Source organism: Miniopterus schreibersii (assembly GCF_964146895.1).
Source record: "Miniopterus schreibersii genome assembly, chromosome: 3".
In the NCBI taxonomy this organism is placed as follows: domain Eukaryota; kingdom Metazoa; phylum Chordata; class Mammalia; order Chiroptera; family Miniopteridae; genus Miniopterus; species Miniopterus schreibersii.
The window spans coordinates 99,402,933-99,429,078 of NC_138103.1; positions in this window are offsets into that span (position 1 = coordinate 99,402,933).

The following is a 26,146-nucleotide window of genomic DNA, read 5'->3' on the forward strand; positions in this document are numbered from 1 at the left end:
CATGTAATTATTTCCTAAGAATTCTGATTAGCTGAGATTTGGGAAGTTTTAATTTTATTTTTGCATCAGTCTATATAGATCAGCTGGAAATTTCCAGACTATTGAGAGCTCTCAGTTAAGGCTGAGGATTATTGATGTTCCACAGATTACCAAAGAGAAAATGGTAGAGTTGATCATTTCTGTATTAGTGACAAAGTTCTAACCTAGTCAAGTACTATCTAATGTATTTATTCAGTTACTTTGTATTTAGTCTCACACTTTAGTTTTTGCATTTTTACTACTTACATTGGCTGATTTTACAAAAAGCTACATAAATAGGAATAGTCACAACCAGTATGAACTTCTACCTTTTTATTTCCCAATATCAAGCATTTTGCTTTTGCTGTGTAAGGAAATGGTTTCCTTGGCCATTCCTGGCCACTCTTGGCCTCATTTTAATGGGCTGTGTGCTTTTCTAAATGTATAAATCAATCTGCTGTCTTTTGTCACATGCAGTTACTCAATGATGTTTTATTTTATGTCTGTTGACTTACTTTGCCGTGTATTTCCTGTGCTACAATCTGATATGAAATAACATTTTATTTCCATCTCTCCCACATTGCTACTTAAAATTTATACTGTGCCTACTTTCAAAGAGGAAACTCAAACTGTATTAAAGCAGACGATTAAAGATTTAAAAGTTAAATCTTCATTTATTTGTATAAGGATTGCATATGCAATATTTTACCAGAATCAGAGAGTAAACTTGTTCCCACTTTTGAGACTGAATTTAGCTTTATGACATTCAACAGCTGAGTCATAAAGGAAATATGCTGGGTTTTTACCTCCTTATAAAATGAGGCATCCCAGGTCATACCTTTTCTTCGGTTCAGTTGGCAAAAAAAGAATATTGAGCTGGTGAAGATTTATTATAATGAAAACTATATTACTAGGGCTAACATGTGGTTTGAGGCGCTACAGCTAGACTCCTGTCCCAATAACAACCTGAGGCAGCAGGGGCTATGGATCTCTTTCCTCCTGAGTCCTTCGGTGTCCCCGCCTGTGTCCGATGCCCAGGCACGTGCGCCTGTGCCATCAGCCTCTCAGCGCCTCCTCTCTCCCTCCACCTCCTCCCAGTGCTCCTGCGTCTGCCTCTGAAGGCCTCTGCTTACTCGCTTCTGTCTGGGACTCTGACTTGTGCTTCTCCCTCAGTCCCTTTTGTCCCACTGAAGCATTGTGATTGGGTTCACTCTCCAGTACTGAGCACGGAGCGTCACTGGTAGGATTCTCACCCAGAATCTCAGGCAGCCTGCTGGCCCTCCTCACGTCTGCTTTGAGTCCAGCCTTAATTCTCAGTGGGCTGGTTGTGAGGTAAGGCCAGAGCCTCACAGCCCTGAGTTCTAGCCGCAGGTGTCCGGCTGGGAGACCAAGGGCTGCTTTCCCTTTCTCACCTGCACAGGGACATCCCTGGTGCTGTAAAGGCCAGGCCCAAGGGGAGGCTGAGACCATCGGAGAAGACTGTGGAAGCAGACATTCTCCTGCTGGGCATAAACATTCTCACGAAATATCAGCCTTGGGCAAGGTCACTGAGGCCTTGATAAAATGAGGCAACCCACTTTATAATTTTGTCTAAGTGTAATCTTGTCTAAGTGTAAACTGTTAGTGTGCAACCCACAAAATACCAGAAAGTTCCTTCCCCCAGCTAAGAGAAATGACTGCTGCTCCTTTCCCAAGTGCAGCTTTACCCTCTGGAGTAGGGCCTTCCTATGGACAAGGTTTGCTGAGAACTGTTCCCGGAGAACTATCCCCGCTCTCGGGCAACACCCATGCAGAGCTAGTTCCTGCTTCCTGGGACCTTCTCCAGAGTCACCCATGGGGTGCCCTCTCCCTTGCTCCTGCGAGGAAAAACCCAACCTGTTGAACCGCGCGTGTGCTCCTGGTGGTCTTTGACTGGAAGTAATTGATTGACAGATATCACTGCAAAAGTACATCGGGTACAGCGATGTTCACTATAGCAACGTCTATAAAGCAAAATGCCATACAACGAACTAAAGGGCCGTCAGTTGGGGACTGATAAAATAAGTTCCAGTACCTAGTTTTAGTGGAATACCATGTAGCTGTTTACAAGAATAAGGTAAATCTGTTCGTGCTGATGCAGGAAGATCCCCACGTGATGAAATCACAAGGCCAAGTACAGAAATATGTGGACATTATGATTCAATTTCAACAAATCTATAAATGTTTCAAATAGTTCCATACATGACAGGAGTAGCCAAGGTGACACAGTTCGCCCACGCCTCCCAACGTCATATAAATACAAAAAGCAACGACAAAAGGCTGCTCTTGAGTTGTGAATTCAACTAAGTGTTTTTCAAGTGTTTACAGCTAGTTTCCAGTGTTCCCTTGAAAAATTCCTATTTTGCAATTTTGAAATCTTGCTATGATGCAAGGAGTGTGTGGTTCAAGTAACTAGTGGGTACCGTTGGGAGATAAAACCCTGTGGCATAGTTTTCAAGTTTCAATGTTTTGGAGCAAGGTTAGAATCTCCTGACTCATAAGAAAACACAGATCAAGTCTTTGCCACCTATCCCAAAGGAGCACAGGGCAGGCACCCCAACGATGCTCGACATTTGCCAGCTAGAGACAAATGCAGCCCCAAACCAGGTCCTTTGTCCAAAAACCAGGTCATCTGTCCACAAATCACTTCTGTTCTGCATGCAAATGAGTCATCGGAGTGGCGACAGGGTGAATAATGGCAAAGCTTAGTTCATTTCATATCAGAGAGAAAAATGGCAAGCCTGAAAAAATGAACAGAATAATATTTGGTGTTTCAATGATAAGAGTTCTCTTTGATACAATTTCCCACAGATCCTGGAACAGCCAGTGACAGGACAATTATTTCTAAGGAGGGCATAAATTGTGGTCGGCTTGTTTTATTAATATCAGTGATACCAGAAGAGTCCATTGCATTTTCCCAGCCAGGCCAATCCCTCTCTTCCTATTTATCCTTCGTATGGTTCTAGACTTTTGACCTGGCACACCCATACCCGAGGCCACAGTGACCACCTGGTCCCCAGCTCCGGCATTTCCTGGAGTCTTCCAGTGCATTGTAGTATGTGCCAAGCATGGCCAAGCGCTCTCACAAACGCTCCCTCCCCATCCTTCCTCCCCTACGAGGCCCTCCGCAACTCTCAGTTCTTGGCCTGCCTGATTTTTTCACCCTTTGCATTCCGTTGTTATCAGGTTGGGAAACACCGTCCCTCGGCTGAGTGCTCCCAGATCCCAGGAATGAGGGGCAGGAGGCACAGGAGTGCGCAGCCCCGGCCTGGAGACCAGGCTGTGGCCAGAAAGAGACACAGCTCTAAGCCAACCTCCCAATTTGCTTTTATAACCCAAGACCTGGAAAACTGTGATTACAAGTGTCCTGGTTGGTCTATGCCAGGCCGCCTATAAGGAGGGAAGGGGCAGCAAGGAGATTTGGTCCTGCAGAACCATCTGCATATGGCAGCCAAGGATGCAAGAGTGACCGCTGGGAGCGCCTGAAGGCTGCACTTCCACAGTTTTTGGAAATGAAGTGTTTTGAAAACATGAGGCAAGGCAAGCCTTATGATCTGTGTAATGCACAGAGCCGCACCCATTTGGTTTAGAGACTCAAGCTGTGACTCTGACGTGTGGCTATACATATGAATAGCCTGGAATGTTTTCCATTACCATGCCTGGACCCACCCAGAGAAGATTCTCTGAGGCTGGATGCTAGGTGTGCATATTGTGGAAAAGCTTCTCAGGAGATCTGAATGCCATCCCTGCTTAAATACTAGATTTGGGGGCACTACAAGTGTTGAATATAAACTTGATGCATAGCTCATCTTACCCACCTTCCTGGGGAAGATGGACTGGGTTAAGTTTCCCCAGAGGGGGTAAATTAAGATCTGTGTCATTTGGATTGCTATGTAAGGGTCAAGGGAAAGTAGGGTTGCCCCTGAGATCCCCCTAGTGGGCCAGACATTGAAAATATAAGGCTCTAGGCCCAGATACTTCTCTTCTGTGAGAGGAGGGAATTGGAGGAAGGGGAGGCAAGAGAATGGCCCTTAGTGCCACCCCGCTTTGTAATTCCTTCTGAATAGCATCAATAATGAAAGGTCATCTCACCAGTTCAGGTGGGACAAGGCTTTCTTCCTGGTGGTGGCAGCAGGCATTCTGTGGCCATCACTGGTGACAATGTCATGGCAAATGAGTATCTTTTGTTTCCCATGGCCATTCCTGAGCCACAGATTTTAGGTTAGCTAAAGTGGCGGTTCCAGCTTCTATACCAGTCACAGCTTCTCTACTGTTCCCAGTCCATTTTGGGAAGCAAGGCTCTGCGTTGAGCACTGGGCAGTGGATTCGCTGGAACTGTGCAGGTGTTGTGAGCTTTTCCAAGCAGGTCAGTCTCCTGTATCCTTCCTAACAGAAAAAGAAATTTTTACCGGACTGAAGGGGTCTGTTTGCCTGCACACATCAAAGCCCAATAAGACATGAACAGGAGTTTCAGCCAAGAAAGTAAGGGTTTATTAAGGAGATGGCGCCATGCCCGGAGTCCCAGGTGAGCTAATGCTCAAAGACCTGGCTCCCCGATGGCTTCCAGGGGATGGGTTATATAGGAAAAAATCATTACTCATGGTGACTAACGGAGTTAGGGTTGTGGTCTCTACTGATTGGTTGGAGCTAAGGTAGGGGTAATTGGCCCTAGTAGCTGGCCCTGATGTCAGCCACGGAGTCGTTCTGTCTGCTTGCACAAAGATTTGCTTCGTGCAATCATTCCACTTTCCTGGGTCCAGATCTAAAACACAACTGAGGCCAAGATGCTATCTTTAGTTGGACTGAAAACTCTGTCTCTGTTGTCAATAGACCCAGGACTTTGTTCCTGTTCTTAAGACTACTGGATGCTCCCCTCATTGTCCTGAGCGCTTAATGATTAAGCAAGGGAGAGGGAGGTGGGTGAGTCTGGCTGCCGGGTGTGGCCAGTTTGAATCAAAGGGGAAAAAAATAAAAAGAAAAGGCCAGATTAAAGAAAATAAGGTTTCTGTTTGGTTACAGTGTTCCCCAATAAAATTCAAGGTGGTGGGTGTTAGCCACTCCTCCCCAATCTTGCTACCTGGTTTATAATAAAGACCAGTGACAAAATTTTTCACAGATATTACATTTATTAGACAAATATTCATTAACAAAGCAGGTGCTTCTTTTAGTTCCTGTGAAAATCCAGTTTGCTGGGGTAGCTCAACATTCATTGCCATCTTTCAGCTTCATCTGGTTGGAACCAGTGGTTGGAAACATCGGTTTTGACATCAAGGATGGCATTGCAAAAAGTGGTTAAGTTTCCTTCTACACAGGTGATTTTGTCTTTATGTACCTTATAATTTTCCCTAAGATTAGCCACAGACCAGCTGAAAATGCTCTATTTGGTCTCCAAGGCAGAATTGTCCAAGGCCAGCTTCCCACTAAAGAGCCTTTCCTTTGACCAGGGTCATACCTCCAGAGAGTCCCTTCTTTTCAGTCACTGTTAATCTCCAGGGGTTGATCCCATTCCCAGTGATGCCACCTAGGTGGTCTCTGGGTTCTGTTTGCACCCACTTAGTTCTCTGTCTCTGAAGACTCTTGGTATCTTCTTAGGGCCTGAAGGCTTCTTCTGTCTTCTCGGTCTCTCTTCTCTCCTTCCCGCAGCAAACATTTTTGTACATACCCACCAGAATATTCCTGGTTTTCACCTAGACCAGCGGCTTTTAAACTCAGGAGGTAGAATTTGGCATCTTTGTTTTCTTGGTTGTTCAGTGAGCCCTTTCCTCCAACATCAGCAAAGGGAAGCTAAATAGAAAGAGTATGTGCAGGTGAATTCCTCATAGTGTCGACCCATTAGGAACTTCACAGTGTCACAGTGCATGGCACCCGTGTGCCTTGCAGCCTCCCGTCCCTCTATTACCCAGCCATGCTGGCCCATTAGCAGTCCCAGGAATATGCTGACAGCTGGGTCCTTCATGCTGTTCCTTCTTATTTGCTCTTCTCTTTTACCAGAATTCTCTGCCCCTTCCTCATCTTGCAAACTCCTTCAAAACTAGGTTTCAATGTCCTCCTCCAGAGAGCCTTCTCTGAATCTCTGTGACTTTCTCTGGGCTTCCAGAGCAAGACGAAGCAAGTTCAGATGGCCCCTGAGGTCACTCTCCTTCCCCTTTGTAGCTTGGCAAGTTGCTGGCTCGGCACATCTGAGTAACTCACCAGAAGAGCAGGCTGATCCAGCGCCCAACCTCTGTAGGCCCTTCCTTTGTAACAAGGCTGTTTCCTTATAGAACAGCCCGCTGACATGTGGTTAACTAGCGGGCCTCCCTGTATGAATATGAAGAGTCCCAAGGTCTCAACTGGCCGCTATGGCTGGCCTCGGCACACGGCCCCTGGAGCACAGTGAGAACCTAGATGATCGTGGGGTTCTGCTGCTTCTCTGCTAGGAAGTTTATTACCAGTAAGCTCTATTTTGTCTTTCGACTACATGGTGGCTGTGTCATGTGTGCCTAGGTGCCCATTGTAGTAACCAGTTTCTGCATTCGATGCCCTACTAGACTTAAGTCTCTTGGAGGAAGATAATGTTTTGTTTGACTTTGTATCCCTAGAACTCAGCACAGTTCCTGCACATAACAGATGCTCCAAAGGAGATCCATGAATATCTCCTTTTATTTATTAAGCCCCACAGACATGCCCCTCATTTTATTGAGCCGATGGTGTCCTAGTGCTTCTGCTGACTGTCATTCTTTTATGAAGATTGATAGTCCTTAATCCAGCAGGTTAAGGCTCTACAGGTTGATAATAAGGGATGACTCTAAATCAAACTGGAAACTTCAGAGATGTCTCTACTTACACAGTTAATAATTATTCCTCATATTTTTATGTCTAAGAACCATTTCTCTTTAAAATTAATTACATGGTCCTGGTCCAGCCAAAATGGCCTCTGCAGTGACTCAGGGATTATTCATCACTCTTGTTTATAAGCTCCCAGAAGAGTTGGAGGGTTAGTTGACCTTATAATTGTGTGTGTGTGTGTACTTGTTTTCTTTCCCTTATTTTAGACAGAGACTGCTAAAAGTTAAATAGTTTCATCTGAGATGAACATTAAAGTAAGTTGCGTCTATACAACTTGGCACAACTGGGCGACGTGTCAGAGCACAATACAAACTAGGAAAATGTCTAACTGGCCTTTATCGAATTTGTCACAGGAATGCACAGGAATTCTGATTCCGAAAGGTCTCATTCAAATCCAATGGTACAGCGGGTGTGGTTTCCTATGTGGTAACGTTGCGGGTGCTGGAAGTAATTGTTCTGTGGTCTCCACATAGGTTTTTGAATATTGGAAAAAAATAAATATGCAGCCCTTGCAGAAATCAGGGCTCTCCAAACTGCTCTCCCATGCCTTGGAGGGGGACACGGGGAATCAAGTCCGAGCTCTATGCAGAGATGTCCGGGACATCTGCTGGGTGGAATCTTGTATGAGTGACACTGACACATGGTAGGGGACAGTCTGGGGGAAAGAATGTTAGGGAGAGAGAACAGCTAATGTGGATAAAGAGCTTAGTTTGTGGCAAGAGGTTATGTCATTATTTAAATTAATTGTCACAACAACCTGAAGTATGATATGCATATCATTGTCTTCACTTCACAAGTGAGGAAGTTGGTGCTAAATATTACCCAGCTCATATGTTGCAGAGCAGGGAAGTAAACCCAAGCTGAAAACTGTCCTTCTACCCTGTAGAATTTTCCATGTGGGCTGGTGGTGAACCTGGAACATCGCCTTTAAAGTTAGGCATCGTGGATTCACTTCTCTGCTCTGCCATCCACTAGCTGCAGGATCTTGGTCAAATTGCTTAGTCTCAGCTTCCTTGTCTGTAAAATAAGAATAATAGTACTTGTCTCACAACATTCTCACCCAAAAAGAAGCACATTATTTGATAACTGCCATATTCAGCCTGTACAATTGTCTTTCCATAGATCTCTCTGGATCAGTATTAACCTATTTCCGTTTGCAAACCCATGGGCTATAGGATGACATATTTTCGTAATGATTGGCGTCAAGCCTTGTATATGGATGTTAAATGAATTCTCTGTTCAGCAGTGAATTTACTTCACCATCTGTTGCTACCCACTTCTTTCTTCTATCAGGAAATACACCTGGCGGAATTTCAGATGGACTGGGTCTTACCTGTCTACATCCAGGCATTTCCCTTCACTATAGTCTAGAGCATGTTGGACCCCTATTATATATCAGCCATCTCATCTTTTGTTCTGACATTGATAATGAGGCTTCCAAATTCTCAGTCGAATGGAATGAGTTTCCATAAATTGGATTAGTAAGGTGAATAGTTATGATTCTCTTTTGAAAATTTCAACTTCATCTTGTGTTCTCAGAGGCACAGGGGACTGCCAAGTTAAAAAAGGCCAAGTAATCTTCCAGCGAGGCGAGTCCTCCACATCAAAACATTCTTTTAGAATTTGGGTCAAATTTTTAAAAATCAATATGCAAAAAGTGACTGAATGGAGGCAGCAGGTATAACATCTGTGTTTGGGTGATGACAGGTACTTTTTAAAACAGGTATTTGGTTCACAGCAGAAATTCTCTACAGAGTCAGCCCTGGAATTTTACTCTATATGCATCTTTTCTTTCGTGTCTTTTCTTTTTCACTTTAAAATAAACCTATTTAAGTGCTCTTCAGCTTTTGAGTACAGTAATTAAACCCTGTTTCCATCTGGAGTGCATTCAGATGCACTTCATTCTCTGCTGAATATCACCTGTGTGGTGTTGGAATAAAATCCAGACCAGAAAAGCATATGCATTTATGTTATCCCCAAGCTTCACTAAAGGTGCAGGGCAGTATTTCGATGACTTTGTCGTCTCCGGTGAATCTCCTAACTTTATGACCAGGAAGCCTTCACTGACCTCATAAAAGCGTTTCAACTATTACCTTTTCGACTCTCTCCTCTTACCATGGATAGGAGCTTCACTGAAGTGCAGCAAAGTTAGGGAAACAACAGCAATGATTATGAAGTATGCCTATTCTCTTAATTTAGAAAATATGTTCCAGGTTAAAAACCCATCCCCAAAATACAAAGGTACCTGTTTAATTAAACAATGTCATTAGAAAAGTTAATGAAGTCTTCGGCAAAGGCAATGCCCCTGCTAGTGAATGTTCCTAGTAGTGAAACAGGAACCTGTCCTGACAGGGGTCCTTCCCTGGCTCCGTAAGGGGCACCGTTGACAATGTGATGGGACTGAGAAGGGAACACCCTGGAGGGCTGTACAGGGGAGGCCCCTTCCGTGACCCCGGCCACAGAGAAGGGGTCTCCATGAATCAAGAGCAGCTCATGATTAGGCTTCATGGCCCGGAACCACAGTCTCTTAGGCACCCTTAGTTTGCGCTTTGAAGAGTCATGCTCTGCAGAGGTGTCGACATTGTCATGGATACATCTTGAAAATGAGAGTAAACTGCTTGGAAGCTCCAGGGGCCCAAAGGAAGCCCTTTCACCACCGTGAGAGGGTTGTAGTGGCTGTGAGGTGAGCTCTCTGTCCCCCGTGTGGCAGAGCCTGGCGGGTGGGAGGTTTTGTGGTGGGCGGAGGCAGCATGATTGTGACTGGAAAGCGTCACGTCGAAGAGGCGGTGTTTTCAGGCTTCGCTGTTCCCAGGTGTGCAGCGCAGGAGCCTCGTTCTCTAGTCTTCCCGGAGACCGTGCGAGCTGATGCTCTGCCATGAGTTCCTTCCTGCCTACAGCTGCGACAATCAGGTGGCGTGGACCGTATTGTCTGCACACCAGAACCTTGACCTATACAGGGCTCCTCCCATCCACTCAATATCCTCAAAAGGAAAAAATATACCGGAGATGTCTTTCAAGAATATGTTCCCTTGAACAAAGGAAACAAGTAGGATGAATGGTACCTGCAAAGAACTCAAAATTCAATTCAAGAGGCTGGACAGGGACAGCGCTCAGCAGGAAGACACGACAGGAAAATGCCAAAGGGAGCAGCCTCTTCAAATGTCCTGAAAAGGCTTCTGCGCCAAGCATTGCACTGTGTCGGGAAGCCGATCGGGGAGAGGAAATAAAGACACAAACACTGCAGCACCTGGTGCAAGGCAAAGACCTCGGGGCCCGGAGTCAGGAGCACTGAGCTTTAGAATCACCTCCTTGGGGAACTATGTGACCTGGAGCAAGTTGCTTAACTTTGCTGAGCCTGTGTTTCCTCACCGGTTCAATGGATGGATTGAATGGTTGGATTAAATGATTGCTAAGACCCCTTCGAGCTATAAATCTCCACAATCTAAAAAGAGAAAGGTAGTGTGGGGAAGAGATAGTAGTGTGGAGCAGACAATTCTCTATTTCCGCAAACGCTGCCCTTTAATTGTATATTTGCATACATCGTGTGCACAGAAATTATAAATCTTTTTTCTCAATTTGGATTTTGAGAATCAGGTTAAGAAATTAAAGGGGGGGGGTAAGCAATGTTGTTTTTGCATCGATTATAAACATCACCTCTTAGAAAATAGACCTTATTTTTTCCTTTGCTGACTCTATAGCAGATTTTTTAATTAAAATTTTTTAATGTTGACATAATTTCCCACCTCCACGCCCCCTCTTGGCCTGCACTACTCCATTGTCCGTGTCCATGGGGTAGGCGTATATGTTCTTTAGCCAATCCCTTCACCTTCTTTACCCAGTCACCCCCCCTTCCCCTCGGGCACCAGTTGATCTGTTCCATGTATCCAGGCTTCTGGTTCCATTTTCTTCATCAGTTTATCTGTTCATTAGAGTCCACATATTAGTGAGATCATATGGTATCATAGCAGCATTATATTTACAATAGCCAAGATCTGGAAACAACCCAGGTGTCCATCAGCAGATGAGTGGATAAAACCGCTATGGTACATTTACACCGTGGAGTACTATAGTGGACCTGGACAGTATTACGCTAAGCAAAGGAAGCCAGTCAGAGAAAGGATGCAGACCTTTTAATTAGCACAGTCTTCCCCATCATTCCGCACTGCCCTTGAGAAGAAAACTTGCCAGACGTCTGCAGTGATGGGGCTACCAACTGCTGGTTGCAATGCTGATGGCCACACTTGGTGCTGAGCATCCAGTTGTATCATCAGCAGGGCTCTCAGCGGACTAAGCTGATTGTGAAAACACTGTGCTCATCAGATCATCTCTGCTTTTTTCTAGACTTAGATCTTAAAACTGATGCAATTTTAGAGACTTGTAGATCTTTCACTCTTATAACCTGCCTGAGGTTTGAATTCCTATCACATGTCTCCTGCCAAAAGGCTGAGCAACTTAGCTTGGGTCCTTTCAGGAATATTTGGTGTCACTGAATCAAATTATTTCTCTCCATATTTTCTACCTGTTAAAATACATTGAATTCTTTGAAATCACCAGGAAGAACACTCGTTCATAAGCTAGTCTGTTTTGAGTTAGTTTTGATCCTTTCAAAGTCCTAGTCATGCTTCTCTGAAAGCACCGGAATTTGCAACTAGAACTGAACTCAAAATTCCAGATGTGTCCCTGACAACGTGCAGTGACTTCCTCATGTTGACATATTAATACAGTCTAATGTTTTATTAAGCTTTTGAAGTATACTCAGTAAGCTTACTTTTTACTATAATAAAAGTTGTTTTTTTAAAATATACTTTCATTGGTTTTAGAGAGAGGAAGGAGAGGGAGAGAGATAGAAACATGGGTGAGAGAAACACTGATGGGCTGCCTCCTGCATGCCACGAGCCCTGGTCGGGACTCGAACGGGTGACCTCCTAGCGCCGGGACAGCGCTCAACCACCTGAGTCACAGCAGCTGAGCGATAATAAAGCATTTTTAAAGCTTCTTAGCTTTCACTGCTCTATGTTGTAGTTATGTGATGCATTTTTGACCCAGATGAACATTTTTACATAATCACATTGCATTTATTTTAACGTCTTTGATTTCCTTTTTAAAAATAATAATTCTTATTGGAAATGCACATGACATACATAAATAAAGAAAAAAACAGCTTTAAAGCATGTAATAATCTACAAATTGCCTAAAATTTCAGTATCTCAGAATAACTTTATGATATTCGTTAAACATGATTCAAAGTACACCTCTGTGTGTAGTTATGTAAATGGGCAGATCGACATTCAGAAAATTAATAAAATATGATCATACCATGCATGCTATTTTAAAGTGAATAGTATAAAGATATTTTTCTTATATTTTAAAAAGGAAAAGAATTAAAACTGAAGTTAATTGTAAACTTCAAATAAGTGTTCCTTCATACAAGATCATTTTTCTAAAGTTAAGAAAAGTAATGAAAACTATTAGGGATGGAAGCCATATGAATTTTTTAACACATTTTAATTTTCGATAGTATTCATTTAATTACTGATTTAAAATATTATGTGCAAAGGCAAAACGGTGGAACAGTAAAAAGATCAGTGTTTTCCAGGGGTCAGGAGGAGGGAGGGAAGGAGGGATGACTAGATGGAGCACAGGGAGGTTTTAGGGAAATGGACCTATTCTGTATGATACTGTAAATGGTGGCTACATGTCATTTTACATTCATCAAATCCCCTAAAATGCACACTAAGAGTGAACATTAATGTAAATTATTGGCTTTAATAATAATCTATCAATATTAGTTCATCAATTGTAACAAATGGATCACACTACTACAAGACCTAAAAAATAGGGGAAACTGTGTTCACGGGGGAGGGGTATATGAGAATACTCAGTACCTTTCTGCTCAACTTTTCTGTAAACTTAAAACTACTCATTTTAAAAAGGCCATTGATTCTTGACCATAAAAAATAGTGACATCTTACCATTTGTGACAGCATGGTTGGACCTAGAGGGTATTATCCTACGTGAAGTAAGTCACACAGAGAAAGACAAATGTCATATGACTTCACTTATATGTGGAATATAAAGAGCAAAATAAATGAACAAATAAAATTGAAACAGACTCATAGATACAGAGAACAGACTGAAGGTTGCAAAGGGAGGGGGTTTAGGGGGCTGGGTAAAAAAGATGAAGGGATTAAGAAGCACAGATTGGTAGTTACGAAATAGTCACAGGGATGTAAAGTCCAGCATAAGTATGGTGCCAGGTGGGTACTTGAAATATTGAGGGGACCACTCTGTATAGTACGTGATTGTCTACTCACTACGCGGCATATCCGAAACTAATACAAAATAATAGTGGATGTAAAGTGTAACTGAAAAAGAAAATTTTTAGAATGTAGGAGGAATAAAAGAAAGTTTCAATGTAGAGAGATGGCTATGCCTACACGAAGAGAAATGTTGAGCTGAAATATGGAATTCTATTTTGATAATGTTTTGCTTGATTATTAAAAAAAGATTAATTTCTGCTAAAATAATAAATGACCATTAATTTAAAACAAAAAGTAACATTAAAAAACAACAACAATCTAAAGCATTTATTTTTATTTATTTTTTAATCCTTACTCGAGGATATTTTTTCCATTGCTTTTCAGAGAGAGTAGAGAGAAAGAGAGAGAGATGTGAGAAACACACTGATTGATTACCTCCCTCACAAGCCCCAACCTGCAACCAAGGTGCATGCCCTTGGCCGGAATCGAACCTGGGACCTTTCAGTCCCCGGGCCTACCCTCTAACCATGGAGCCAAACCGGCTCAGGCTAAAGCATTTTTAAGATAAAAAAGGTTATGTATCCTCCAATTTACAATTGTTTCATCTTCTCCCTAATTCCAGATTTTTTATAGCTTATTTTTTTATATTTAAAGTTTATAACATTTCTATTCTATTCTTTAACCACCAGTGTATTGAATTTGAACCCTCAGTCCTTTCTCCATACATTCCCAACTTGTCCTTAATTTCAAGTTATTCTTCAGTTGGTGTGAGTTCTCTTGATGTCTTTTTTGTCTCAGAATAAAGGTTCTCTGCCTTTATACTTGCTCAACAACTTGGCTGGAAATAAAATTCTTGGGTCACATTTTTCTTTCAAATTTGGGACAATTCTCCTTTGTCTTGGGGAACTGAGTACCACTGGGAGAACATGGATTCTTCCCACTTGAATATGACTTACTTTTTTTGAAATTCAGTACCTAGAATATGTCTTGATGTCTAACTTTCTGTTGCAATGAACCTTGACATTCAGAAATTACAATGTGCTTTAGCATCCAACTTTTGGCTTCAGTTTTTCCTGGCATATAAGGCGTAAAAAAACATTTTGCTCCTCATTTCAAGAAATGAGCTATACACTTTAGCTCTATTTTCTTTTACATTTATTGGAGCTTCCACTTTGAAGATAACATTATTTTTATGCTAGATCATTTTAATCTATCATCCATATCTGTCATTTTCTCTATAATAGCTTTGATTTGTCTGTTTCCTTGCAGCCTGTGAAAATCTTTGGTGCCTCCAAGTTTGTTATTTAAGACTCTTTGTACCTCCAGGTTTAATTTTCATCTCCCTCAAACTGGATGAGCATACCTCTATACTTCTCCAAGTCATGATAAACATTGGCCAGGATACTACCCTGTTACTAGCTTACATACTTTGATTTTTTTTTTTAAATGGATTTAGTTGGATGAATTGTACTTTAAAGAGCATCATATTATTCCATCTTTTGACAAGTGTCTTGGTTAATTCAGATTTCCATCAACTGCTTTCCTCTGCTCTGTTAATCAAATAATCTTATGAAAGTAGGATTGCATTGCTTTTTGGTGAACCCCTAGAAATCTCTGCTTTCACTTCTACGTGCTTACAGACTATTTCTTCAATAATGTTTCCTAAAAGCCTACTTGAGATTGACATCATACTTACTAGTTAATATTTGATGGAAATGACACCTTAGTCCTTTTGATAACCTGAAGCTATTTCCCTGTCTTGAGTCTTCCAATAATTTTCCCACTCTCCATGATTCTCAAGGTCACCAGCAGAAGTAAAGAGACTCATAAGTTTATTGTCTATTTTCTCTAAAAAGCAATGAGCTTGGATGTGGCCAGGGCACTTGAAGCAGTGGGGGGGCCATTCTATAAAGTACATGATTTTCTAACCACTGTGTTGTACATCTGAAACTAATACAGAATAATGTTGAATGTAAACTGTAACTGGAAAAAAAAAAAAAAAAAGATATACACATAAATATACAAAACCAAAAAAAAAGCCAATGAGTTTGGGCTAGGAAATGAAGACTGATTTTGATGAACTATGTCATGAAAGTAAACTGTGAACTCCTTGGGGACAGTGGCAGTTTTCTGTTCGTTACAGTATTCTCAGATTTCAGGACATCCTCTAACTGATCACAAGTACTCTATAAACAGTTGTTAATGGAATGAATTACTGAGGTAGCTGGGAAATATAAAAGGTAGTTTTTTGTGGATTGGGCTAGCTACTGACCAACCGTCACAGCATTATTTCTCTAAATGAATTCTTTCCCAGCCGTAACCAACCAACTTTCAGAAAATGACTCATTTATCTTCTGATTATCTCTCAAATTTGGGGGATTTTCACAGGGGAAATTCTGATATTTCATAATCTTCACTTGACCCTACGGACAGACCCGCAGTGTGAAGACAAAAGGGGTGAACAACAGGAATCAGGAAATAATGGGAATCGAGAAAATTACTGGGCATTTTTCGTAAAGCATCATTCTGCTTGCATGGGCTCTATGCTGACGCTGAAGATAAACCAAAACATAGACCTGGGTTGCTAGACAGAGTCACGAACCATCAGGCTTTCTCAGACCGGGATCGGGGCTATGAGTGGCTTTTCAGCATCCAGTGTTGCATTTTCATGACCTTTAGCCTTGGCATCAGGAACCTTGGCACTGCTAAATCCAGGACCCCGCAGAGCGTCAGGGAGCCTTTTGGTGAAAACAAGTTGCAACAGTGATTCTAAAGGGAAGTAGCTGTGGGAGCCACAGGCATGCCTCGTCCCGGGAATCACAGAATTACAGCCCTGGGAGTGAGGTTTCGGATGGGCCTCCCTTGGTCTAGAAACCGAGGTTTGCTTGCCCAGCTTGCCTTCCTCCGCTCGGGCTTCTGACAGCAGGGATTCGTCCGGCCTCGTCGTCATTTGTATCCTCTCACGATACCAACACAACTGGCTGAGCCAAATGATGAATATGTGGGGGCCTTAAGAGCCCAGGGTTAAAGGGAACCGCCCAGCAGCTCTGTGCCCCGTGGGAGGCCCGCTTCCAGCGCTGAGCAAGGGGCAGCCCCTGTGGAGGCCAGTGGCCGGACGGGTTGTTTGAAATACAGCTGCCAGGAAGGGAAATCGGCCCGAGGAAATGGCCAGGGCTGCTCGGGGGAGAGTTGCATTCATGGGCGATGCGGAGAGCTCCAGCAGGCTGCTGGAGAGGGTGGCCACAGGTTGTGCCAAAGCTTTATGCGGGAAAGAAGACAACTCAGAATAACTTTTATTGTCATTATTGCTATTTTTGTGTTCTGGGAAGGAAAAAAAGCCAAACTCAATGGCAAAGCTGGCGAATGATAGACTAGCCTTAGAGAAATAAAGCTTGGTTTCTTTCAGAACATCAGCTTCACAGCCGCCGCCCTGCTGCTGGGACCACATAAGGGCCACTTACCGTTTCCACACGAAGGCGCCCGAGCTGCCTGAAGGTCCTGCGTTTCTCTTCCCTCCTGGCTCCACAGCTCTTCTTCCCACCAATGGGGCCTTTGCACTGAATGACCACAAAGTCCAAATAAAGAGGCCTCAAGCTCAGGGCGGAACTGGAGCTACATAAGTGTCATTGCTGCCAATCCTTACATATTTTAAAGCATCACAGAGAAAGTGTTGTCTGAGCTTCCATGAATGTGCCTTGGATTGGTTATAGTTCAATTAAGATCTTAAATTTGGGAGATGCCATAATTCAGTCTTAATTCTAATAGGTACGTGATGCAGGACGACGCAAAAAGCAGGTGTCTCACTTCTGTTCAAATTTCTGTTTGTGCCAGGAAATATACCCTTCTCTTTTGATGGTTAACACTTTTCTTCACATTGAGCCAAAGTGTTATTTTTATAAGCAAGGCATTGTTCTGAATATTTCTGAGATAGCTACACTATGAGGTAGATTATAATAGCTCCATTTTACTGAGGCACAGTGAGGTTAGCACACACATCAGAGCAGCACAGGGTGGCCTAGCCCCGCAGGCTGTGCTCCTAAGCAGCGTGCTTAGTGCCCAAGCGGATCACTCTCTAGCTTTGCGATGCTCTGTGTGGTGCTCTTTTCATCAAATACCTGGTGTTGCTTTCATGAGTCCTGCAATGCGCAGGTGTTACATGCACATTAAACCATCCCGTGAGTGGTCTAAGGAGAAAGAGAAAGCACAAAAGAACACTGCTTGTACTTTCGAAAACGATACACCTTCTATTTTCTTGGTGAGATTATAGGAAATTAACGGAAAGAAGATTTGAGCTCCACATGAATGAACAAATAACATTTACCTTATTAATATTTATTAATGTATTAATATTAATGTTTTCTGCTCTGCAAACATACAGTTAATTAGTTGAGGAGTATCTGACTCTCTTTCACTCAAGTATGTAAGCAGCGGCTTGAAAACGAGAGGTCAAGGGATGCTGGTGAGGGAATCCCCAGATTTGGACGTCACTTGAGCTATGACCACAAGGGTTCATCTGATAGATTTTTTTTGGTCATTGATCCACACACCCTTGTTGGGTAGCCCTCTTTTATCATCACTCTCCAAAACTGCCAGATTTTACATGGCTTCTGTAACTTTATATATATATATATATAGTTTACTGATTTTTAGAGAGAGAGGAAGGGAGAGGGAGAGAGATAGAAGCATCAATGATGAGAGAGCGTCGTTGATCGGCTGCCTCCTGCGCGCCCCCTGCTGGGGATCGAGCCTGCAGCCCAGCGTGTGCCCTTGACCGGGAATGGAACCGGCAACCTTCTGGTGCATGGGATGACACCCAGGCAACTGAGCCACAGCGGCCAGCGCGGCTTCTGTAACATTTTTTCCTTCAGGGTTCACTGGGATATAAGAATGAACACGACAAACCAAACTGCTCCTCTTATCACAAAACGATCAAGGCAAAAGGACAGTGTGATATTCGGGCACTCTCTTGAGCACAACAGACTGGACAGACTTCAACAGTGTCATAGATTATGAGACAGCAAAACTCCTCTGCCACTCCGTTGCTGGGAGCCACTGCTGACTATGCTCTAGAGCTAACAGGTATAGCTGGGCATCTGGACATTTTAGGGGCAGATGCCTCTGTTTCAGGAATTTTTTATCTGGGTTCTGAAGGATTTCAAGGTCTTTTCACTTGCTGAACTTTGGGCAAATTATTGTCTAAATATGCATTTTTATTTTTGCCCCCATCTTGTTCTCAAAGAAGAGGCTCAGAAAAGTTTCAGAGCTACTATAGGGCATTAGATTTATACTGGGATTTGATGCCACCTTCAGTGTGGTCCCGGGTAGAAAGAGTCATTCCTGTTACTATGGATTTTATTTAGAAATATCAGGGGTAATTGGGCCAAAGGCATAGATTCCTATCTTTAATTGAAGTATTTCTGCCGAAGAACACTGAGAATCTAACCCTCAGTGGAAATTAACTTTTGAAGAGAAGGATTTCAAAAGGGAAGTCCTAAATTTCCAGTGGCAGGTCTTATATAAATGCTGGGGTTAGTTTTTAATTGCCATCATTCCCTGACTGCTCACAGATGTAATATTTTCTATTTGCTGAGCAATTAAAGAAGGGAATTCAAGGAAATTCTTCTCAGGAGCAACTTTCTTCATGTTATGATCAAGATCAAACATAAAGTCTCATTTATTTTCTTGATTTTTTTCTTTGTAGTAATTGTCAAATTTTGTTACTCTTAGATTTGGAAACTGTTCCTTCTTCCTATATCTTTTATCTTTGAAATGTTTGCTAGATTTACAGTAGCAATGAGTCCAGCTTCATTTCAGGGTCTAATTCTATGTCCATGGCGTCAACAGTACAGATAACCTTTCAGAATCTTCTTTGATACCCAGAAACATCATAGATTCCTTACGATTCTATAAAATGACCAAATGTTACCTAAGTGATCATTTTACTCTGTAATGGACTATAACAGCTACCACTGACGATAAGCCTAAAAGAGACATTTCTTGTGCTACTAGAAAGAGATCTCTGGGGAGATATTCATGGGCAATTACATGTGACTTTTAAAATCCAACATGTGCCTGGCAGGCGTAGCTCAGTGGTTGACGGTCGACCTATGAACCAGAAGGTCACAGTTTGATTTCCAGTCAAGGCACATGCCTGGGTTTTCGGGCTTGATCCCCAGTAGGGGGCGTGCAGGAGGCAGCCGATCAATGACTCCCACCATTGATGCTTCTCTCTCCCCCATCCCTTCCTCTCTCTGAAATCAATAAAAACATATTTTTAAAAAATAAAACCCAACATGTATTTCATTTAACTTGGTCTCATAATTTTATAGACTTCCACTGAGTGCCTTAATGAAGATGATAGGATAGCAATTATAAAAGGATCTGAGACTATCTTGCTTCCAAAAGAAATTATGCACTGAAAGGTCCAGATATTGAACTCACCCATTTGACAACATATAGGCAACAATAATAAATAAAATTAATTAAATTAAAATATAAAATAAAATAATAAAATGGCAGGGTTCAGGCCTGAAGCTCCCATGCCCACATCACTGCAATTGGATGCTAGTTCCAATAAAAAAACAACTTAAAAGCTAAACATCTTTGCAAAGACAACCACAGTAGCCTGGCTCACATTTCTCCAGTTCCCTTGAGCCAGCTTGCCCTAACATAAGCTCCTTTCTTTGCCAGCTTGCCTCTGAAGTCCCAGCATCCCTCGAGGCTGAGGTTTCATGTGTTCCCACAATGACAGTCAACTCTAAATATTGTCTCTCCTTTGCTATAATTTAAACTTAAGAAAAGTTTGACTAGCCATGGGAATGAGGAATTTGGAGAGACTTGTTTTTCTTTCTAAATTTTCTTTACGAAATTGATATTTCAACTGGATTGGTATCAACCCATGCCATCAGTACAACACTGTGATTATTCCTAAGAGAAGAGACTTGGATTTGAGGCAAGGGGCTGGAAGGTTCTGGAAAGATAGTGGTAACGTTGCTCTAATGCACCAACTAGAGTCCAACTTTTCCCCTCTTCTGACCATCCACACAGCATTCCAGAATGTTTCTCCCAATCCTCTCTCTCTTCCTTTTCCTCCCCTTTCTCATCTCTCCATTGTCCTCCACTGCCTGACATAGTGAAGTTTAAACAAAAGAAGAGTAAGAAATATTCCATTCTCGAGGCCCTGGTTTTACCCTTTATAATCAGCCTTGGACGGGAGCTCTTCAAAGGGCACGGAGTGTAGAGAAGCTGCTGGCATTCTGGTCTCTGAAGCACGTCCGTGCCTATGTTCATGTTTTCATGCTTTCACTGAGTACCCCACTAGCTCCTGGGGAGAGAGGTGCACATGCTGCCTCCTCTGAGGAACTCGTTGACTAACATCCCTTCCATAAAATGAAAACCAGGACTAAAAAAAGGAACAAACAAACAAATGACAACAAAATAGAATTGGGATGATTTCTTGTTTCCTCTCCCTCATAATCAGACCTCACCATGTCACCATCTAGTACCTTAAAGTTTGGGGGACACTGAATGAGTGGATGGTGGATGAATTAATGAACAGTTACTGTGGATTTGGATTCAAAGTCCTTAGCACATAGTCACAGGTCTCCCAAAGGGGGAGCCTGAGCTTTCAAAGAAATGGTATAGAAAATCTGAGTTTTCTGATGGCGAATTATATACATAACATATTTTATATGTATAAACATATATACATATACACATACTTTTTATACACACACATATATACATGTATATGCATTTATATTCACATAACTTTGAATACTCTGTAGTGTACAGAACCAATTCAGTTCCTTAATTTTTCAGGAGTTTTAGGTGACTTTGTCCGGTAAGACAGAGATAATTTCATAGTTGGGACTCAATTCTGGTCCCTGGACATATGATGCAATGTTTTTACTTCTAGATGTTTCACCTTTACACTTTGAAGATGTATTTTCTTCTTTCTTCATTAATGAGCATATTTGAGATAATTAAATAATTGTCAGTTTTCTAATTTGGCCTCAGAACCCAGCCACTGATTTTCTCAAAGGCATACAGACAACATAGGGTTAGAATTTCTCATAGTGGAAGAAATGGAAAATTAAGAACAGTGGTTGGAACATCTTCACATTTCCACAAGTCTAAATAAAGCTGGTCTTTGCTGTGTCTCACAGGATTCACTGTAGACTGTGCAGAAGAAGCATCTGTCACACCGGGATGTGGGAATTGCTGGAACCACACAGACTTTCCCCAACCAGCTGCAGAAGCTAAGGAGAGACAATTGCGCAGATCTCCTGAAATACATCCACAAAGTAGTCACTATGTTAGCAAGATTTGAGGAACAAAAGCCATCAGAGTGTTGCAATTGGCAGACGGGTATTGAAACCATCTGAACTCACACACACTTACCCTAAACTCCGCAGAATTAAATAAAAGGTGAAGTGAAGACCTATCAAGTTACTTGTGTAGACCTCATCCTGAGGTATACGGATTTGTTGACATATAGGCCAAAACAGTGGCATGTGACTATCTTCCTGAATCTTGGTCACAGACAGTGTCCTGTCCAGACATCAGTTTTCTGGCTCTTTCCCTGAATTCCTAGCCAGATTTGAGTCTCTGTTTCTGTCATGTTTCCCCATGTGAGAGGTCAAGCGGTGATCACATTTCCAGGTGAAAACTAAAGCTTATGTGAGTGGTTCAATTAAAATAGAGAAAGGCCCAAACATGTTTCCCCTGCCTGCCTGTCGTCCACCCTCTGTGGTGAAAGAAATCCGCCTCTCCCAGCGCCACTCGCTTCCTACGCAGCCTTTCTGAGCGATGTGGCTGCCCCCACTCCACGCGCCTGCCCTTCCCCACCACAGTCCATCAGAGCAGCGATGGCCTCCTGACCCACAGGCTGGCCAACTTGGAGAAACAAACACACCGACAAGCGCTTTAGCCAGTTAGATTTCCGCTTTTTAAAGCAGAAAAGCTAGAATATTCCAGACAGGTGGAGAGAAGCTGAGTGTTGCTAACTGCAGAGCACTAGAGTGGTGGTCTCTGAAGGTCCTGTTTGTAGGCTTTTATCTTATTACTTTCATCCAGAAATGCCCTCCATCTCCAGCGTTGAGCCCTTGCATTTTGATAGATTTCACCCACTTTTCACTCTATGACAGTCCTTACAATAAGCTTCCCTTTGCTTGAACCAGCCTAAATGGTCCTGTCTACTTTCCAAACCAAAGACCCCTGATAAAAGCAATGACAAGGAAGGTATCTCACAAGATTCACCTCGTGACCCTGTGGCTGAACTCTGACTCTGAAAGTGAGCCCCAAAGTTGCTGAGCTTACCCTCCTGGTCAGACCGCAGCCCTTGGAAGCCCTGAGACCTCTGTGCCCTGTTGTAATTGCCCCTCACCGACCCGCACCGTGGGCCCCTTACTCCCGCATTACTGCCTGTGGCGTAAGCCCGGCCCTCTCACACCAACCCAGCCTGAACCTGGCGTCAGGGCGGTCCTCGTGCTTCACCTGATCTGAATCTGGTTCGTCTGAGAGGACAGGCAATCTTATGCCTGGTTTTTCTTTAGCTTTGATCCTTTCTTGATTTTTCAATAAGCCCCTAAACATCAGGGACAGATGGTTAGAATTTTCTTTTTGTAGACCTTATTCCAGATATTTTTGAGTTTGTGAACCTGAGATGGATCCCAGAGATCTACATGTTACCCAGCTCTCGGGTGGTGCTCATAGCAGTGATTCTTGAACCAACTCTGAAGCCCTGGAGCCCATATTTAACGGGAAATGAATGGATTATTGTGGTCTCCTGGGGGCATTTAGAATGGTCTCTCTGGGGTCCCATCCATGGAGAGCCTGGCTCAGTCGCCCTGAATGAAAGGATGGAATCATGCTAAGTGACCTGAAACACTGAAGGGAAAGCAAAGCACATACTCTGGACTGTTTGCACAAAGTAGTGCTTCTTGTTTATCTCAGACTGTGGACCACTGGCGTTGGCTGTGTCTACCGTGCTTGTTGCCTGTGTCCTTGTACCTCTCACAGTTTCTGGCAGAAGGTGTGGAACCTGTTCATTTGAAAGCTCCTCGGGTGAGGCTTAGGTGTTCCTGCCTTTCCCTCTTCTAGTCACTGGTCACCATCGAAGCATGAGCATGCCAGTATTTTACAGATTGCCCCCACAGCTGAAAATGCAGAGCTCGGCCACATGAAAACCATGAGAACTGAATTAAGCCTTCTCATTTCATGAGGTATAATTCATGAAGTATCCATCTGGAGCCTCAGAGAAGTTTCCATAGAAATGCTCTTATTGACATGAGTGATGTGTGAGTGGCCCTGTCTGGTTTGGAAGGAGACTCTAGTATTTCACAAGAGCCTCTTGGAAGTGTATTAATTTATTGTGTTATTGTGGTTCCCTCTTCTTCTGCCTAAATACCAGCAGAGCCAGAAAAAATGTCACTGGGCAGGGGTTGGAGTGGAGCACTTCCTCAGAGATTATACCTGGTCAAATACTGCTCGTTTTTCTTTGTAAAAGCTATTTTAGGGAACCAAAACCTCAATTGCCTGTCAGGTTTTCATAAATTACAAATCATCTCACCTTCCAAAGAACATATAATTCATATGCCACTAATTCCCTAGTGTATAAATCATCCCCAAAGAAATGTTTTCTATGTGTCCCTCCCTCCCAAGAAGCTCCAAAACCTGCTCAAAATTAGTAGAAGGAATCAAACATTAGAGCAACAATAAATGAAATGAAGATCAAATTAAAAAAATAGAAAAAAGTCAATGGAACTAAGAGTTGGTTTTTTAAAAGACATAAACATTATTGACAAAACCTTGGCTAGACTGATCAAGACAAATACAGGGAAGCCAAATAAAGGAAATCAGAAATGTGACATCATACTGATGCCACAGAAGTAAGAAAATCATAAGGGACTATTATGAACAGTTACACACAAACTAATTGGATAATCTAGAAGACGCAGGTGAATTTCTAGAAGCATATACCTACCTAAACTGACTAGAGAAGAAATAGAAAGCCTGAACAGATCGGCAACATCAGGAAATTGAATCAGTAATCAAAAGCCTACCAACAAAGAGAAGCTCAGGACCAGAGGACTTTACAGGTGAATTCTGCCAAACATTTTATTTTATTTTATTTTATTTTTAAATATATCTTTATTGATTTCAGAGAGAAGAAAGGAGAGGGAGAGAGAGAGGTAGAAACATCAATGATGAGAGAGTCATTGATCGAGCCCACAACCTGGGCATGTGCCCTGACCAGGAATTGAACCCTGATCGCCTGGATCCTAGGCCGATGCTCAACCTCTGAGCCATGCCCGGCCGGGCCTGCCAAACATTTTAAAAAAGAATTAATATCGATCCTTTTAAAACTCTTCCAAAAAATAGAAAATGGAACACTTCCTAAGCATCAACCAAGTACCAAAGCCAGACAAAGACACCACAAGAAAATTACAGGCTGATACCTCTAATGGACACAGATACAAAAATCCTCAACAAAATATCAGCAAACTGAATTCAGCAGCACATTAAAAGAATCATACACATGACCGAGTGGGATTTATCTCTGGGAAGCAAGGGCAGTTTCAACGTAGGGAAGTCAATAGGATGTTGCACCACATTAACAAAATGAAGAAGAAACATCGTATGGTCATTTTAATAGAGAAAAGCATTTGACACAATTCAATATGTGTTCATGATAAAATCTCTCATCAACAAAGGACATCTTGCCATTTGTGACAACATGGATGAACCTTGAGGACATTATGCTAAGTGAAATAAGCCAGATACAGAAGGACAAATACTGCATGATACCACTTATATGTGGGATCTAAAATAGTCAAACTCATAGTAGCAGGGAGTAGAATGGCGGTTGCCAGCAACTGAGGGGATTGGGAAATGGGGAGGTACTAGTCCCAGGGCACTGAGTTTGAGTTATACACGAGGAATATGTCCTAGAGATCTACTGGACTGCATAGTGCCTACAGTTACCAGCACCGAACTGTACTCTGAAATGGCTAAGAGAATAGGTCACATGTTAAATGTTCTTATTACCCGCCAAAAATGATAACAAAGAGTGTGGGGAAAACTCCTGGAGGTGATAAATATTTTAATGGCATAGATTGTGGTAATGGTTTCACAGGCCCATACTTATCTCCCGACTCATCACACTGTATACATTAAATATGTACAGCTTCTCGTATGTCTGCAACACCTCAATAAAGTGGTCTAACAAATGAAATAAAGTAGAAGTAGAAAAAAAGATACCAGAGTCCTTAACTCTGAAAACCCTTCCCAATTAACAAATTATTCATGATTTGTTAATTAACACTCATCTGCATGGTTTGGGGGAAAACATGATTTTCTTATGCTATAACATGAGAATAAAGTTTTTCATCCAAGGTTTTTCTTGGTCGCAGCAAGTTTTTCTTCCATGATTAAAAGAGATGTAACAGGAGGGCGAAGAGATGTTTGAGGAAGGGGAGCCAGCCAAAGAACTGTGTGTTCCAAGCGTGTTTATTAGGGGTAAAGGTACCTATTGTAAATATGTATTTCACAGTCTTTTCCCTCAGTTTCAACAGAGCTTCTATCCGGGAGAGGACTGTCTCTATTAAAACATGAGATCACACATGGGGGGTCATGGTCTGGAGGGAGAAGCCAAACAGTGATCAGGACAAGCAGTGAGTGAGGGGAGGGATCAGAGGGGGGGAGCCGGTACCATGGCCGGTGACTAGATCCCAAGGGGAGAAGTTCTTCAGTGGGAAGCTCCCTCCATTACAATGGCAGGACACTGAAAATGGAAACACATTAATATTAAATTCAAAGTGTTTGGGGATGCATAACCCCTCCCATATCCCAAATCTTCATTAAAATCTGTTACCGCTCTGTAGGTCCCCGCAAGGTGAGCCATGGCATGGAAAAGGGACAGTATTTGAGGACAAAGCAAGATAATTTTCAAATTCCACTGATTTAGGAGAAGCAGGAACTCAGAACCAAGTGACTCCAAGAAACAGAACCTTCCTCTC